A 14,965-nucleotide genomic window follows, 5' to 3' on the forward strand; every position below is an offset into this window, starting at 1 on the left:
ATTTTTAATCTTAACCTTATAGGACCAAATCCCACCAAAGAGAGGAATTAGATTGATTGATTTCCAGCCTAAGAACAGATATTCAGCTTCATGGTATGCAACTTTTAAGTTGTTCATTCAAGAAATTTGCAGGTTCAAACTGCCAGAACCGATTCATTGTGTTAAGGTATTCTTAATACATTCTCTTCCTACACTGCCAGACTGAATGTCACCATAGAATTGGTTTATAATGTACTATGATTCTCAGAGACTGAACCTGCTATATGACCAAGATGACATTTTCATCCTCAAAGGAGCCACATGTACCTTTCTGACAAAGCTGTGTAAAGTATTAGAATCTGATGCTGTAGAAAGATCCTAGTTGCCTTTGTGTATATTTACTGCCTGCTTGAGTGTTTCTCTGTGTGGGTTTTCTCTGTATCTTGTAGAAATGTTTGGGGTGTTTTATCCTGCCATATTGCTCGTGGCCCGCGAGCTGACAACTTTAGCTGTATATGACCTTCATTTTTGATGAGGTGGTTTCTATTTTGTTTCACTTTGTGTAGTGAATCCCACAGTAGAGGTTTTCCAATTGTTGTTAAAATAACATACATATTACACCGATATTCAATAAAAATGTTTTATTTCCTGTTGATGTTTCAGTGTTTCTCTTGATTTCATTTACATTTTAAGAGACAGCTGCCTCTAAACACATTTGCACAATCACAGGCTGACTTCACCATCAGAGACTCAGACAAGTAACTGAAAGGTGAACTATGAACATGCTCAGCCATTGTAAATATGCTGCCTTTATAGTCCAGTAATTGCAGACATGCTACAGAAAACTGTTCTCACTGATCAAGGACTAGTTCTGTATTTTTCCCAAGAAATCAAAAGTTCTTGGCATTTGTTAATGACCAGATTATCATTTAAAATTCTCATCCTTCTCCAGCAAAAGACGCATTAATTTCTAATACAGTGACAGCAAGCAAGCCCAGCAGCTACCTGCTGAGCCCTTAATCATTTACTTTGTGTTAAGAAAGGTTCATCCATAAATCCCAGTGCATTCAGCACCCTGCAGATGTACTAAGCAGCTTTGTTCCAGCCCAAAACAATGGGGAGAAACACCCAAACAAGCCTGTTTTATCATGCATATAAAACATGGACATATGCATCCACAAAAGAGAACTATAAAGCCAGGCTTCGTGGATGTACATGCAATGAAATAACTGATCTGGGTGTTATCCACTCCTTTAAATCACCTAATTACAGCTTCTTAGTATTACCATCTGACCAGAACTATGCTTAGTGTCTTTTTAGATTCTGGAGAGAACTTCCAAGAAGTCACTCTTTAGTTGGATAACCTGACGTTGCTTCTGTTGCTGTCTTGCAGTCACTGTCCCCACCACCCTCACCTTCTGAGCACCCAACTCCAAACAAGTCAATGCAGTCATATCTCTTAGTGACTCCATCATAAAGCAAGCCCTTCACAATAAATGACACACAGAATCTGCACCTGTGTATTACCAGAGAGACTGTAAAGCTCTCTTCCCTTCTCGTTGTGCAGTAACAACCTAATCATCCTGCCTGAAAGTATCCAAAACTTCCCCAAACAGGTAGTAGTTACTAGGACTGTGTGAAGCTTTGGTAGCCAATTTGATTTGAAGGAGATTCGGCCTGATACGGCGGCCAAATCTCTGAATCTGAATCAAATCGGGAGGCCAGTTAAAAGGTCTGAATCAAATTGAAAGCCTCCGAATCAATTCGGAAAAGATTCAGAGCCGCTTCGGAGATTTGGCCATAGACTAAACAGGCAGTAGCCCTCACCACACTGGACACAGGTTCCTCCAGCTGGTAAGTCTGTTGTGGTGGGCAGAGTGAGGAGGGAAGGGGCGTTGGGGGCAGTAAGGGATGGATTGGGGCTGAGGTGGGGACAAGCTGCCCAGCTGCGGCAGGGGGCGCGGGACTCAGGGAGGGGGCCAGGGCAGCACAGGATGCGGGCACAGCAGCACTGGGAGTGGGGGCTATGCCATGCTGCTGCTTACCCAGTTAGGGAGCAGGGGCATGGGATGTGAGCATGGCAGCACTATGCCCTGCTGCTGCTCGCCCCCTTCCACCAGAGCGAGTTGCACCTGCATCGTACCCCCCACCCCCACCCTGGCTGGGCAAGTGGCAGCAGGGCATAGGCCCCACTCCCAGTGCTGCCTCACCTGCATGCTGTGCCCACTTCCCCATCCCTGAAGTCCCGTGTCTCCCTGCCCCGGCTGGGCAGTTTGTCCCAGTCCAAATCCATCCCTCGCTGTGGGGGCATTGACCTGCCCCACCCAACCCTTCCTTCCCTCTCTCCGCCTACCACAACAGACTTGCCAGCTGTGGACAGCTGTGTCCAGCATGGTGAGGACTGCTGCCTGTTTAGTCTATTGCCAAATCTCTGAAGCGGCGCTGAATCTTCAGATCAGATTCAGCCGAATCGAATCGAGACAGTGATTTGAATCTCTAAATTGAATCCAAAGTGAATACTTGCCACTTTGCAAAGGCCTAATAGTTACCAACTTCTGAGAAAGATGTGCTTTCTCTTCCTCTAATATAAGATACTACAAGGGCAGGATAAATGACCCAAGATGTGTATTTCTACATAAGTAACAGGTCACTTGAATACAGTTTTTTGTTTCATCCCAGCACAGAGAAAAAAACATGCTTCAATTATGTGTCCAGTTCCCTTTGCTTATCAGCTATTTTTGCCAATCATGAGAATGTCAAAGGCTCTCTTTAATGTCAATCAAAATCAGTTTTCGAACACAGATAATCAGTTAAATTTCATCTTTACAACTGACATAAGGAAAAATGCTTCATGTAATAATACTAAATAAGAAAAGTAGCAAAAATTACCCATTTTATTCAGTTCATTTAACCCCTAATCAACTGTCAAGGAACACATTCTTCCCAACTGACAGCCTCAGTTAGCAAGCTAAAGGATCAACAGCTTTCAATCGCTTTTCACATCACGAGTCACTGAAAGAATGCTAATTGCCTATTATGTATGCAAAATAAGAATAAGGACATTATATTTTCTGATTACTGTAGTAGACAGTTCCCTTATTTACTTAATGTTTTAGCATTGTTTGAAGTTGCTAGATTAGCTTCTTAACCTTAAAACTAAATTCTCAATATAGGCATTAAACAAGTTACTGAGTTTCCCTTAATTTTGATGTCATCATAGGCACAATTTTGTTACCCACATATTCCAAAGGTAGAGATTTCCTTTAAAAAACAGAAAGTTCAGTATGCCAAAATATTTTTTTCTTACCTATATGAGCATTAGCTAGATTGCCTTAGGTCACAGGACAAACTAATAATTTGGTCATTGTTTTGCCCTTTGAATAAGACAATGTTAATCCTTTATGATTTACTCACTTAAGCTATATTATTACAGTTACTTTATCTGCAGCATTTGCTTGTACTTAGTATATGGGAGACTCTGAATATTGCACAGGGAACTCAACTACAGCAATGACAAGTTATGGTATTTTGTACTAACTACAGCAATGTTTTCACAGGTAGGAAGAATCACCAAGTAATCTACTTGAAAGCTTTGACTATATTTGATTAAAAAAAACAAATTTAATAACCAAACACACACTGGAAGTCAAGCACTTCACTTACATTAAGATCTTTGCCTTTTCTGTCTCATGGTTTCCTACGTGGTCTATCACAAAGCAAAATAGAGAAAGTTTCACAGTTGGTAGGGTCAGAAGGGCCCTGAGCAGACCATCAAGTCCAACTCCCGGCCATGGCAGGAAAGGATGCTGGGGCCAAATGACCTTGGCTAGGTGATTATCTAGCCTCCTTTTGAAGACCCAGGGTAGGAGCGAGCACCACTTCCCTTGAAAGTTGGTTCCTGATCCTAGCCACCCTGGCTGAAATAGTGCCTCCTGATGTCTAGCCTGAATCTTCTCTCAGTCAACTTACGGCCGTTATTCCTTGTTACGCCCGGTAGTGCTCGGGGGAACAGGGACTGTCCCATAGCCTGCTGGTCCCCCTTGGCAAGTTTATAGATGGGTCCTGACTGAACAACAAAAAATCCTTTCTGAAAAAAAAAACAAAAGGGTTTAAGCGTTGCTCAAAATTGGGCCCAGCACCCAATATCTCAGTTGAACTAACTGCAGTAAATATATGCAACTCAAAATTCATGCCACAAAAACAGTGCTTAAGCTACCAAACTAATGGAGCTATTTGGCAAAGAAAAGGTATGCACAATCAGGACAAGCAGCGACTTGCATTCATATCTACTCGCTGAGTCTAGCCCACCTTCCTGCTCAAATTCCTCAACATCTTACCACTTCATCGTTTGTCTCCTTACCTAGGATTTCAGATATCCCTGCGCTGTGATTTTTATCATGTGTACCCTTGGCTAGGCATGTTTACTCTCTCTCTCTCAATAGGTAATTCATATCACCACCAAGAACTTATTTCTAGGGCACTGAAAATGGCTCTGTTATGAAGGAATTCGAAGTAAGGGCATAGGGCATATTTGTTTCATTTCATAGATCATTTACCACAGGGATGTAGTATATGGTTGTAAATCCTGATTGAAAGCCTGACAGTTTGGAACAAGGAATATAACACTGCACGGGACTGCTTCATCCCTCGTCAGAAATGTTATCCACCTTCACTCATTTTGGTGGAAGACAGTCTGGAGTGCGGCTGCTCATATCTTGTTTGTGACACCCTCTTCTAGAAAGAGAACAGCCACATCATTCAGGCAATTGCTTGAAGAGATTTCCAGCAACCTTCACAGGATCAACTGGGCTTTCATATATTGTTTCCCAAGTTTCTTTTTTGCCGAAAGGATGTTTTTGTTGTCGAGTCAGGTCATTGAGCTTTTCAGAGCCAATTCAGTGGAATTATTAGTGTGCAGCTAAATTTCCTGATCAGATTTCACAATCTGCTCCTTACTTTGGTAGCCTCCATCATGTACCTTGTAGTTTTCACTTGCTTGTCACTGGCTGACACTGCCCCTGACAGAAGGTTATTAAAGAAATTCAGTAATCACAGGCTGAGAGGTAGAGTTCTCTTCATGGAGTGGCAAGCAGCTAAGAGAGAAACTGAAGATTAAGTGGTGAATTTTCAACTTTGCATGAGATAAACAGCAAGATGGCAAGAAGTTCAGTGGTGTGGTTTAATATTTATTAATGATCTGGAAAAAAGAAGAGATGAATAATGAGGTGGCAACATTTGCCAATGCTGCATTACTGTTTCAGGTGGAATCATCATCTCATCTCTAATTTCAGCTACAGAAATAAGTGTCTTTGGAGGTAGTTTAGCCTATGCACACTGATTCTACTTCTACATCAGTTAGTTTGAAGTAATGTCTTTAAAAAAACATCATAAAGAAGGGATACAAAGAAAGACACCTGGCCAAGCCCCAGTGAAAACAAAAAGAAAAAAAACCCTTTTCCACTTGCACATAGCCAATGCTGAAAAACCCCAAAAGTACTTTCTCGTTAACTGGTCTAGCCTTACTAGATGGCTGGTACAAGTGCACAGTGATTTTTAAGTATACAAGTTGGAATGCAGACTACTAGCCGCACATAAGTATATTACTCATAACATCTTGTAATACACGCATTACAGTTTCACTTCATCCATTATACTTTGCAATGAAGTAGTACCACACAACAAAGCCATGCTAGCACAGCACTCCATGTCAGCAAACTTGCCTCTGGATACCCCTCCACAGTAGGGCTGTGCAAAACAGCACTGTTTTGTTTTGACTTCCATTTCACCATTTTGAAGGGACAGTGTTTCGCTGCATTGTTTTGTTTTCTTTTGAAGCACTGTTCTGTTTCATTTCATCACAACTGTTTTGACACATTTCGACGCCCATATGCTATAATGGGGAATCATGAAAATGCCTAAACCTTTGTCATTTCTTGTCTGATTTTGATGAAAATTGCAAGGATGGTAGCCCCTTCTGAGAGCATGAAGCCTACCAAGGTTCAAGGAAATAGGTGGAAAGATTTATGGGAAACTTCACCTTAAACTGTTCAAAGCAAAACTCCTGATGCTTGCTGGCAGTGGCAGCCGCCTGTCATCCAGCATGCAGATCCGGGGGTCTGCACCCCCAGGAGGGCTACAGGGCTGTGCCAGACTCCTCCTGGGCACAAAAATATGCCCAAACTAGATAGGTGGCAACTGCAAGAAGTTTACATCAACTGTTATTTAAATTAACAATGAAAGAAATTTGAGAAGCTGGATAAGTGTAGACTCTTTACAGTCCATACCAAGGGTGGGCAAAATGCGACCCGGGGGCCGGATGCAACCCACCAGCCCATTCTATGTGGCCCGCGGGGCCCCTAAAAATTTAGAATATTAATATTTATCTGCTCTGGGCTGCCTGTCATGCAGCCCTTGATGGCTTGCCAAAACTCAGTAAGCAGCCCTCTGCCCAATATAATTGCCTGCTCCTGGTCTATACACTGTACCAAAAGCAGGGTGGATATGCCCTATTCATGCAAAATATTACAGACAGAAAATCTGAGACCTGACAAACGTAAGGAAGAAGAGATTTTTGGTTATGGTTCTAGCTGTGCTATGGACCGCTCTGCTTTAGTCTTCAGATAATAGTATCTTTACTTCCTCGTTTCTTAGATTTAACAGAAAATACAGCTGATCCTACACATGCTTCCAAGATCCTGACCATAATTAAACATGTAGTAGCCAGCGTCTCAATAACATAAACATACAGACACCAGGGACCTACCAGCCTGAAGCTAACTGTTTACTTCAATTATCCATCTCTAAACATGGAAAGCCTCCAACCCCCCCTCCCTTAATTGAAAGCCATCTTGAATTTCAAATGTCCCCAGAGCTTTCTGTGCACTTCCCTCATCCAAAAATTAAGCAGTGTTCTAGTGCCATTTCTTGGGTGTCCCATTATTAAATAGTACTTCTATTTTGTAGAACAGACGGTCTCTCTAACATGTTCTCATATTGCTTAGCCAGTTTTTAAATCCATGCAAATTGTAAACAACTAAGCTGCAGAAGGTTTATTAGAACATAACAAAATATTTGTTTCTATCTATTGATAATGGAGAGACTAATGCAAAATAATTGATTCCTAACAAGAACTATCTAAAGTAACTGAGCTAGCTTGAGCTACAGAGATTTTTCTTTCTTTCTGACTTTTTAAACTTTTATTATACAAATATTAAAAACAAAAAGGTGACAGTACAAAAGTGTGTGGGCACCTTCAGTGACCCAGCATGACAGAAACTAATCCACATTGTGTTGCAAGGTGACAAGTCCAAACTCAAATGTGACACGCAGTTGAACTAAGAAGTAAACGAATTGGAGGGTGGCATTGAAGCCATCTTGTTCTCCAGCCCTGGCCCCGGCCCCACACTGTCACCACCCCGTAGTGCTCCTAGATGCCATGCCTGCTCCTAGATGCCACTCCTTGCACCCCACCAAGCACACCCTGCCCAGTCTCCTTGAGGACCCCACCCATCTGCTCCATCTGGAGACCCCAGACCACTTAGGGAGTTTTGGTGAAGTGTTGCAGACTTGGGTTGGGGGGGGGGGGAGGGGGACATTGACCCAATCCACAACAGCTCACCAGAATTCCCCAAGTCGCCCTCCAACCCAAATAAATGCCTACCCCTGGCATGAGGCAAGGTGGATCATGTGCAGGCCCAGCAGGCTGGTCAGGGCTTTTGCCAAGAACCAGACAAGCCAGGCTGACTTAAGGAGGGGGATCAAATCAATGGTGTGGACCCAGACTAGGAAAGCAATGAGGCTTCCTAAGGTGAAGCTCAGTGCCCCCTGCTGCAAGGCCAGGTTATGGACCAAAGACTCCTGCAGCAGCTGAGAAATCCACTGAAACCCAAGCTACAGGGATTGTAATGGTTAACAGGCACCTAGGACCCAGTATAAGGCTACCTATTCATGTTATAAAATGCATCAGTCAGATGTTCCTTATCTGATCACTACAGCATGCCAAGCAATGGTTTAGTCTTTGTGCCAGTCCCTTTTGCTTCCTTCTCCTGATTTAGAGCAAAGAAAACTTAAACACCCTCTTATTAGTTTTCAAGGAAAGTCTTTCAAATGCCTGCAAACTGTCCCATAAATATTGTTTTTATATTATATACAGCTTGCAAGGGATGTAGTTGAGCATATTAAAGACAGGAAAGGGACAAAGCCAGTGAAGCATATGTACTTCCCTGATAAGTGCAGTACTGAGATCTCCATCGTTCACTGGACTGGAGGAGAAAAAGACTTAAAGCCACATTTCTTCCCATTGCCTACCTGCCACTCTTCATTTGTGCCAAGGTATGATCTAACATAGCTGAAGAGATGAGTCTTTAACCTTCAAGTATATTGATGCTAATTTTACACAGACAACATACCTTTATCGATATTGCAAATGCCTCTCAATATCTGTAGCCTGGGTGTACATGGGTTTGTACTTCCCTCTCCAATACAGGGAATTATTGGCAGGGCAGTGTGCAGCAGAGGGACACAACAGCCCAGCAGCCACCTCTGTCCCCTACAGCGTCAAGCCCAGTCAATCAATTACTTAACTATATACAAATTTATTATTACAACAAAACTATTAAAGGGTAAGGACATATATATGTATATGCACACACACACATATATATGTATGTATACACACACAAATTTATAAAACAATAAACCCTAGACACACACATATACATATACACATATATACACACACACACACTCCCAATTATTATTCAAAAATACAGATGAACAATAGAACAACCTAGAACAAAGGATATTGATCAAGCAACCTTATAACTCTATTAATATACAAACTATTACTTCAACTTCTTCACATAAACTATAAGGCACAGTCTACAAATATAACCAGTAATCTTTAGACTACCTGGGTGCCCTCCAGGGCAGGGGCCCCACTCCCAAGGTACCACTTCAGGAAAGGAGGTGGGGTAAAGAAAAGGAGAGGGAAACCCCAAAGACTCCTAAGCCCACCTACCCCTTCACAACCCTGGGGGGTCCCTCCCCTGTGGGGACCCTCTCTCCAGGGTAACTCCCAACCCACAGTCCCGGAGGGGTGCCTCCCATTCTCCAGGTCGAGCTCTGTTCCCTGCTGGGCTTTCCTGCTGCCAGACTGTGCTGCTACTGGCCCAGCTTAGGGCCACAGGCACCGCTGTGTGTAGTGGACGCTTCGCCTCGTGCTAGGGGTTGGAGACCCGGACAGCCATGTGCAGCATCGGGGCTCGGTCTGCTCCTGGACCCACTGTGCAGCATTGTCTGCACTGAGCTGCTGCCCCGTCCCAGCAGTTGTAGACCTAAGCCACCTCAAGCAGCTCCCAGGTCTCTCACCCTCCGTGCAGTGCCTCCTGTGCCGAGCTCCCAGCCTCATGCGCAGGTTGGGGACCTGAGCCACCCAAACGGCTCCAAAGATCCTGCTTCATGCACCGGCCTGCGCTCCACATCTCTAGCTGCACACCAAAGATTGCAGACCCGAGCCACCTCACGCAGCTCCCAGGGTCCAGACGCCATGTGCCGTGCTGTGCACCCAGAGCCTAACTGTTGGAGACCCCCGCAGCCCCCCGCAGATAGAAGTCTTCAGGGTCTCTTCCTGGGCTACTGCTTTGCCCTGCTGAGCAGCTCTCCTCAGCTCTTCTAAGCCCCAGTCTTCTCTGTCCCGACACATCTCCCTCATGCTGGGCACGCAGCTCCTTTTATGAGCTCCAGGGCTCTGCCCCTGAAGTCTTCCGGACCTGAGAGTGCTACAGTCTTCAGTCAGGTCCACAGTGGGCGGGAACCCCTCAGGCAAAGGGCATGACTACATTTCTCTCGCTGTCCCCTGATTGGTAGCTGGGCTCCACCAATCGAAACAGCAGAATCTCAAGCCTGGGACTCAACCCAAGCTCTGAAAGCTAAGCCTGCTACATATCCTTCATTAAAGGTTTCATATTTCTGTAAATAGGATGAAGATGAAGCGGTGTCATGAAGTTTCCTAAACTACAACACTAAAATTGTTTCACTGTTTGCAACACTTATGCCTTTCCACAAAAAGTGAAAACTGCATTTTTAGCTCAACTCTGCCCTAATGACGAAAGCCCTAGTTTGGGACTGAGGAGACCAGAGTGCTGTTCCTCCCTCTGACCGGTAGTGACCTTGGGCTAGACTTTGCTTCTCTGCTGTCTCAGTTTCCAAATCTGAAATGTGCAGGAAATATGTGCCTTCCTCTTTAAAGAGCTTTGTGGTTGTCCACCAAAAATAATATTAACATAGTATTCTACTTTTAAATCAGTTGGACACATTTGAACTAGTTTATCCACATTTCTCTGAAGCTGGTAAGCATTGTCATCTGCCTGCTTGTTTTACAGGTGACAAACCTGAGGAACCAAAGCTCCATGTTTTACCCACAGCCACACAGCAACTCAGTAGCCCAGTTGCAATTGGCCCTAGCTCAGGATTGAAGTCCATAAGGGCTCTCTGACACAGAGAGGTAACCATGACAGACTGATGTTATTACTATTATATCATACTGTGGTATCAATATACATTTATGTTTTACAAAGACAGTAGGACATGAATCTAAGGAAATACTGGCATCCACACATAGTTATTGCTTCGATTTCTGATACGGCTGTGAAGCTGAGCTGCGGCACACACCTGCTTTAGAGATGAAAATCTTATCTGGTGGACACTAGTCACTACTCCTAAATTAAAGTACTCAGTGGCCTGTTTTGGAAAACAAACAGCTCACTCCTTTGAGAGAAATATCCTGGACTGCTGCAAGATAAGATGTGTATCCTACAGTAAAGAAATGGCATGCCATAAGCAAGCACTATATGTACTTTGTTGCTCTCTCATGATGGATTAAGATCTGAAGCCCGATTCCTGGGCCTAGAACACCACAACACTAAACTGATAAATTATCTTTCCTTCACATTCAATCGACAAACAGCAACTTTAGGTCAATTCAGACCATCAGTTCCCAAGTACAAACTCAGCTTCAATTTAGTGCACCTGTAGCTCCACACTGTGGAAGACAGGGGAGATTTATTTGTGATACCTGAAGGGTTATGCAGAAAATTTCTGAGCCTTGAGGATGTGTAAAGAGGTGTGCATTTAGACTCTGTCATATAAAATGCGTCTCAGTCACTAAGAATTAGTCAAAACTGGTACTAACGCTGGTTGTACATTCATAGTTTCTAGGGTTGGAAGCGACCTGAGCAGATCATTGAGTCCGACCCCCTGCCGTGGCAGGAAAGAGTACTGGGGTCAAACGACCCCAGCAAGGTGTACATCTAGCATCCTCTTAAAGACCCCCCAGGGTAGGAGCCAGCACCACTTCTCTTGGAAGTTGGTTCCAGATCCTAGCCGCCCTGACCGTGAAGTAGCGCCTCCTGATATCTAACCTAAACCTACCCTCTGCCAGCTTGTGACCGTTATTCCTGGTCACTCCTGGCAGTGCTCAGGGGAATAGGGACTCCCCCAGTGCCTGCTGGTCCCCTCTGACTAGTAATTCACAACTCTATCTCTAGGATCACAGCAATGACTGAAGAAAAACTTGATGACTATACATAACTTCATTCATTTTCAGTGAAAGGTTTGCATGTGCTTGCAAATGTTCCCATATAGATTGTTATTCTATTATAGAAACCAGTGGGTTTCAACCCTTTTTCATTTGCAGACCCCTTCATTTAAAAATGGAGGTGCAGACCCCTTTGAAAATTTTGAACAGAAGTGTGGACCTCTTTGAATTGGAAGTGTGAACATTCAAATACTTTTGATTGATCATAGTCATCTTTCACAGGCCTTAGACACAGTGGGTACCTATACACATGCTCTGGCACATTCCAATTAGATTAATTTTATTAACTGATTGACTGTTAATTAACTAATTAATTGGCAATTAATTGAGTCTGCTCCATGTTCTAATGAGAGCACTAGCATTGCCACAGCATCATGAATATAAGCCCCTACGCATTTAAAAAAGGCTGCTGGGGCACTTTAACCAAAGCTCATGTGATAAGGTTTAGTTAAAAAATCTGACAGTCATTTTTAAATACATGGAGGCTTAATGCACGTGATGCTGCGGCATTTCAATTATTGCAGCTTTCCGGAAAATGCTGTAATTAAAATGTGCCCTCCCCCCCCCCACCAACCCTCCACACATGTATAGGCAGCCCAGGGGGTCCACAAACTACAAGTTGAAAACCACTGATATTAACACAACAAATACTGGCAAAATATTGCCATTAAGAGGTTTAAGGAAAAAAATCTTTTATATATAGTATCTAGATATGCATCATGGAAATTGTCATTGCAGAGTTACCATCTCTGTAAAGGAAGAAAATAGTTTTTGGTCTGTGTAGTACCTTGATCAGCATTCTTTTCTCAGAAAATTTTCAGCTTATAGTGTTCGTGATGAAACAGGGGATAGATACCTTTAAAATATGGAAATTAATAATATATGCCTATTAATAAGTGATTCCAGAAGGCTGATCTCCATCTTTCATAGACTGGGGTGGATTCTAGGGCTTCTTACTAATGCTTTCTCTTGATAGTGTTGAATTCAAATGCTTTTCCAAGGAAAAGCAGCTTGGAAGAAACTTTCCAAAATGCATAGAAATTCTGCATGCTGAAGATTTTTTTTTTTCTTTCTTATTTGGAAATAAAATGTCCCCAAATTCCCCTCCAGCAAGGGAATCAAGGGATAGAATGGCAGTAGGCCTGTGCGATGCGGCTAGTATTTGCTTTGGATTTGGATTTGGCCAATTCAGGGGAAAGTAATTCGATTCGCTGATTAGAACCACTGTCCTGAATCTATTCAGCTAAATCTGATTCAGAGATTCAGCTGCTGCCGAATCTCCAAATCATCCCGGCCCATCCCCTGCCCACTATCTCATCCCAGCAATGGCTGCCCTGCCTGCCCCAGCTCCTGGCTCTTGTTAAAAAAAAAAAAAAAAAAGCAAAAAGCCCCAACTCAGCAGGTGTTGCAGCATGAGGGGGCCATCCGTGCTGCCTCCCACTGCCCCACGCTGCATGGGGGGGCTCCGTATGAGCCCCCTGACCCCCCCACAATGCCCCCCCAGTCCCAGCTCTGGCATTTAAGAAAAACCACCAAAAAAACCCCACACTCACCACTTCTGCTGGGCAGGGGGTGATCCCCTCTGCCCCACACCACAGCCCCCCAAAGCCCCAAGGCTGCTGCAGGAGTGATAAGTCTTGGGGCTTTTCTCCATTTTTTTTTTTCTTAAAGAGCCAGAGCTGGCCCAGGTGGAGCAGGTGGACAGGGGGTCAGGGACTCATGTAGCATGAGGCAGTGGGGAGCAGTAGGGATCACACCCCACCTGGCAGCACCTGGGGCTTTTTTGTTTTTAAAAACCAGCAGCTGGGGCAGGCAGGGGCCCCTGTGGGGGGGGGGGCTGGGGGAGCAGGCAAGGGTTGGGGGGCTGGAGAAGCAGGCAGGGGCTGGGGGCTGGCAGGGGTCCCCCCACGGTCCCCTCCCTCAGCCCACCGTCCCCCGCCCCTAGTAATTACCAGCTCAGGGTCAGCTGCAGCTCCCTGCTGCAGCCACCGGGAACTGCCTGAATCATTGAAGCTTTTTGAATCTTGGGACGAGGTGGACACACTTGAAGGGAGAGAGAGGCAGCATATAGAATTAAACTACAAAAGTGGGCAGACAAGAATAGGACGGGGTTCAATGTAGACAAATGCAGGGTTTAGGTTAGAGATCAGAAGGCAATATTTTACAGTTAGGGTGGCCAAAACCTGCAAACAACTTCCCAGGGAAGTGGTCCTCGCCCCTACCTTGGGCAAATTCAAAAGAAGGTTGGATGATCACCTGTCTGGGGTCTTGTGAACCCAGCATTCATTCCTGCCTGTGGCAGGGGATCAGGCTAGATGATCTGTTCAGGTCCCTCCTGACCCTAGCTACTATGAAACTATGAAAGATTCAGAGAGCTTTGAATCAATTTAGAGCTTTTAACTGGTCCCCTAATTTGATTTGGATTCAGAGATTCAGCCACCAAATTGGGTCGAATCTCCTCCAAATCAAATCACCACCAAAGGTTTGCACAGCCCCAAATGGCACTCTGGTCTTTTGCTCTGAAGCTTTTAGAAAACCCAGAGGTTGATGCCTCTTCAGTGAGAAGGGCCTAGAACCAATTGCATTCTCCTTTCTGCTGTTTGGGGTCTCAGCCCAAACAGGTGAGGCAGTATGATGCTGATACCATCAAAGTATCACTGACACTCCCTGACTGCACCTTTCCCATTAGCACAGCCTGTACCAAAAGTAACATCACTGAATAGATCCCTTTCAACACAAAAATTCTTCACTTCACTAGAACGTGTGTGCATCAAGTTGGACAGGCTGAGAGCCTCAGCACCCTAATAAGTACTGGTCACACCAATTCAGCTGATAAAGCATGCAAGTAGTGGGAACCAAACTACAGAGGCTGTTTTTTGGATCTACACTACAACATTTCAAACCTGGATCTCTGAAACGTGTGCTTTCTAGCAAAGCCAGACCTAGCAAAATTACTGGGATCTGAAAGGGTTTTGGGATCTTCCCCACAGATCAGTAATTTGACATCTCACAGCTCAGTGGTGATCTGCATTGAGGGGAAAGCCACACAGCCTTTTGTGTGGAATACAATATAGGCTTCTTCTGAACAGCTTGCAAATATCACCTGAGCACTTCTCTGTGAAAGAAAGGAGGAAAATGAGAAAGGGGAAAAAATAAAATAAATTGATGTATATCAAGAGTGTTGAAAACTACTGCTTCAGCTGGAGCTCTGAAGCTAAATATCAAGGGATGGCTTGAAGCAATGAAGCATAAAGCTCAGAGTACTTCTACAACAACCCCAAGGAGAGCACCGAAGGATCAACAATGGTCCAAAGGGAACAGATGAAAATGTCTGATGCTGCTGAGTGCCTCGCTGATGTCCATATGATCCAGAGAGACCTCCTAAAGAGG

This window comes from Crocodylus siamensis, chromosome 4 (genome assembly GCF_052110815.1).
Source record: "Crocodylus siamensis isolate JL-2025a chromosome 4, ASM5211081v1, whole genome shotgun sequence".
Lineage (NCBI taxonomy): Eukaryota > Metazoa > Chordata > Crocodylia > Crocodylidae > Crocodylus > Crocodylus siamensis.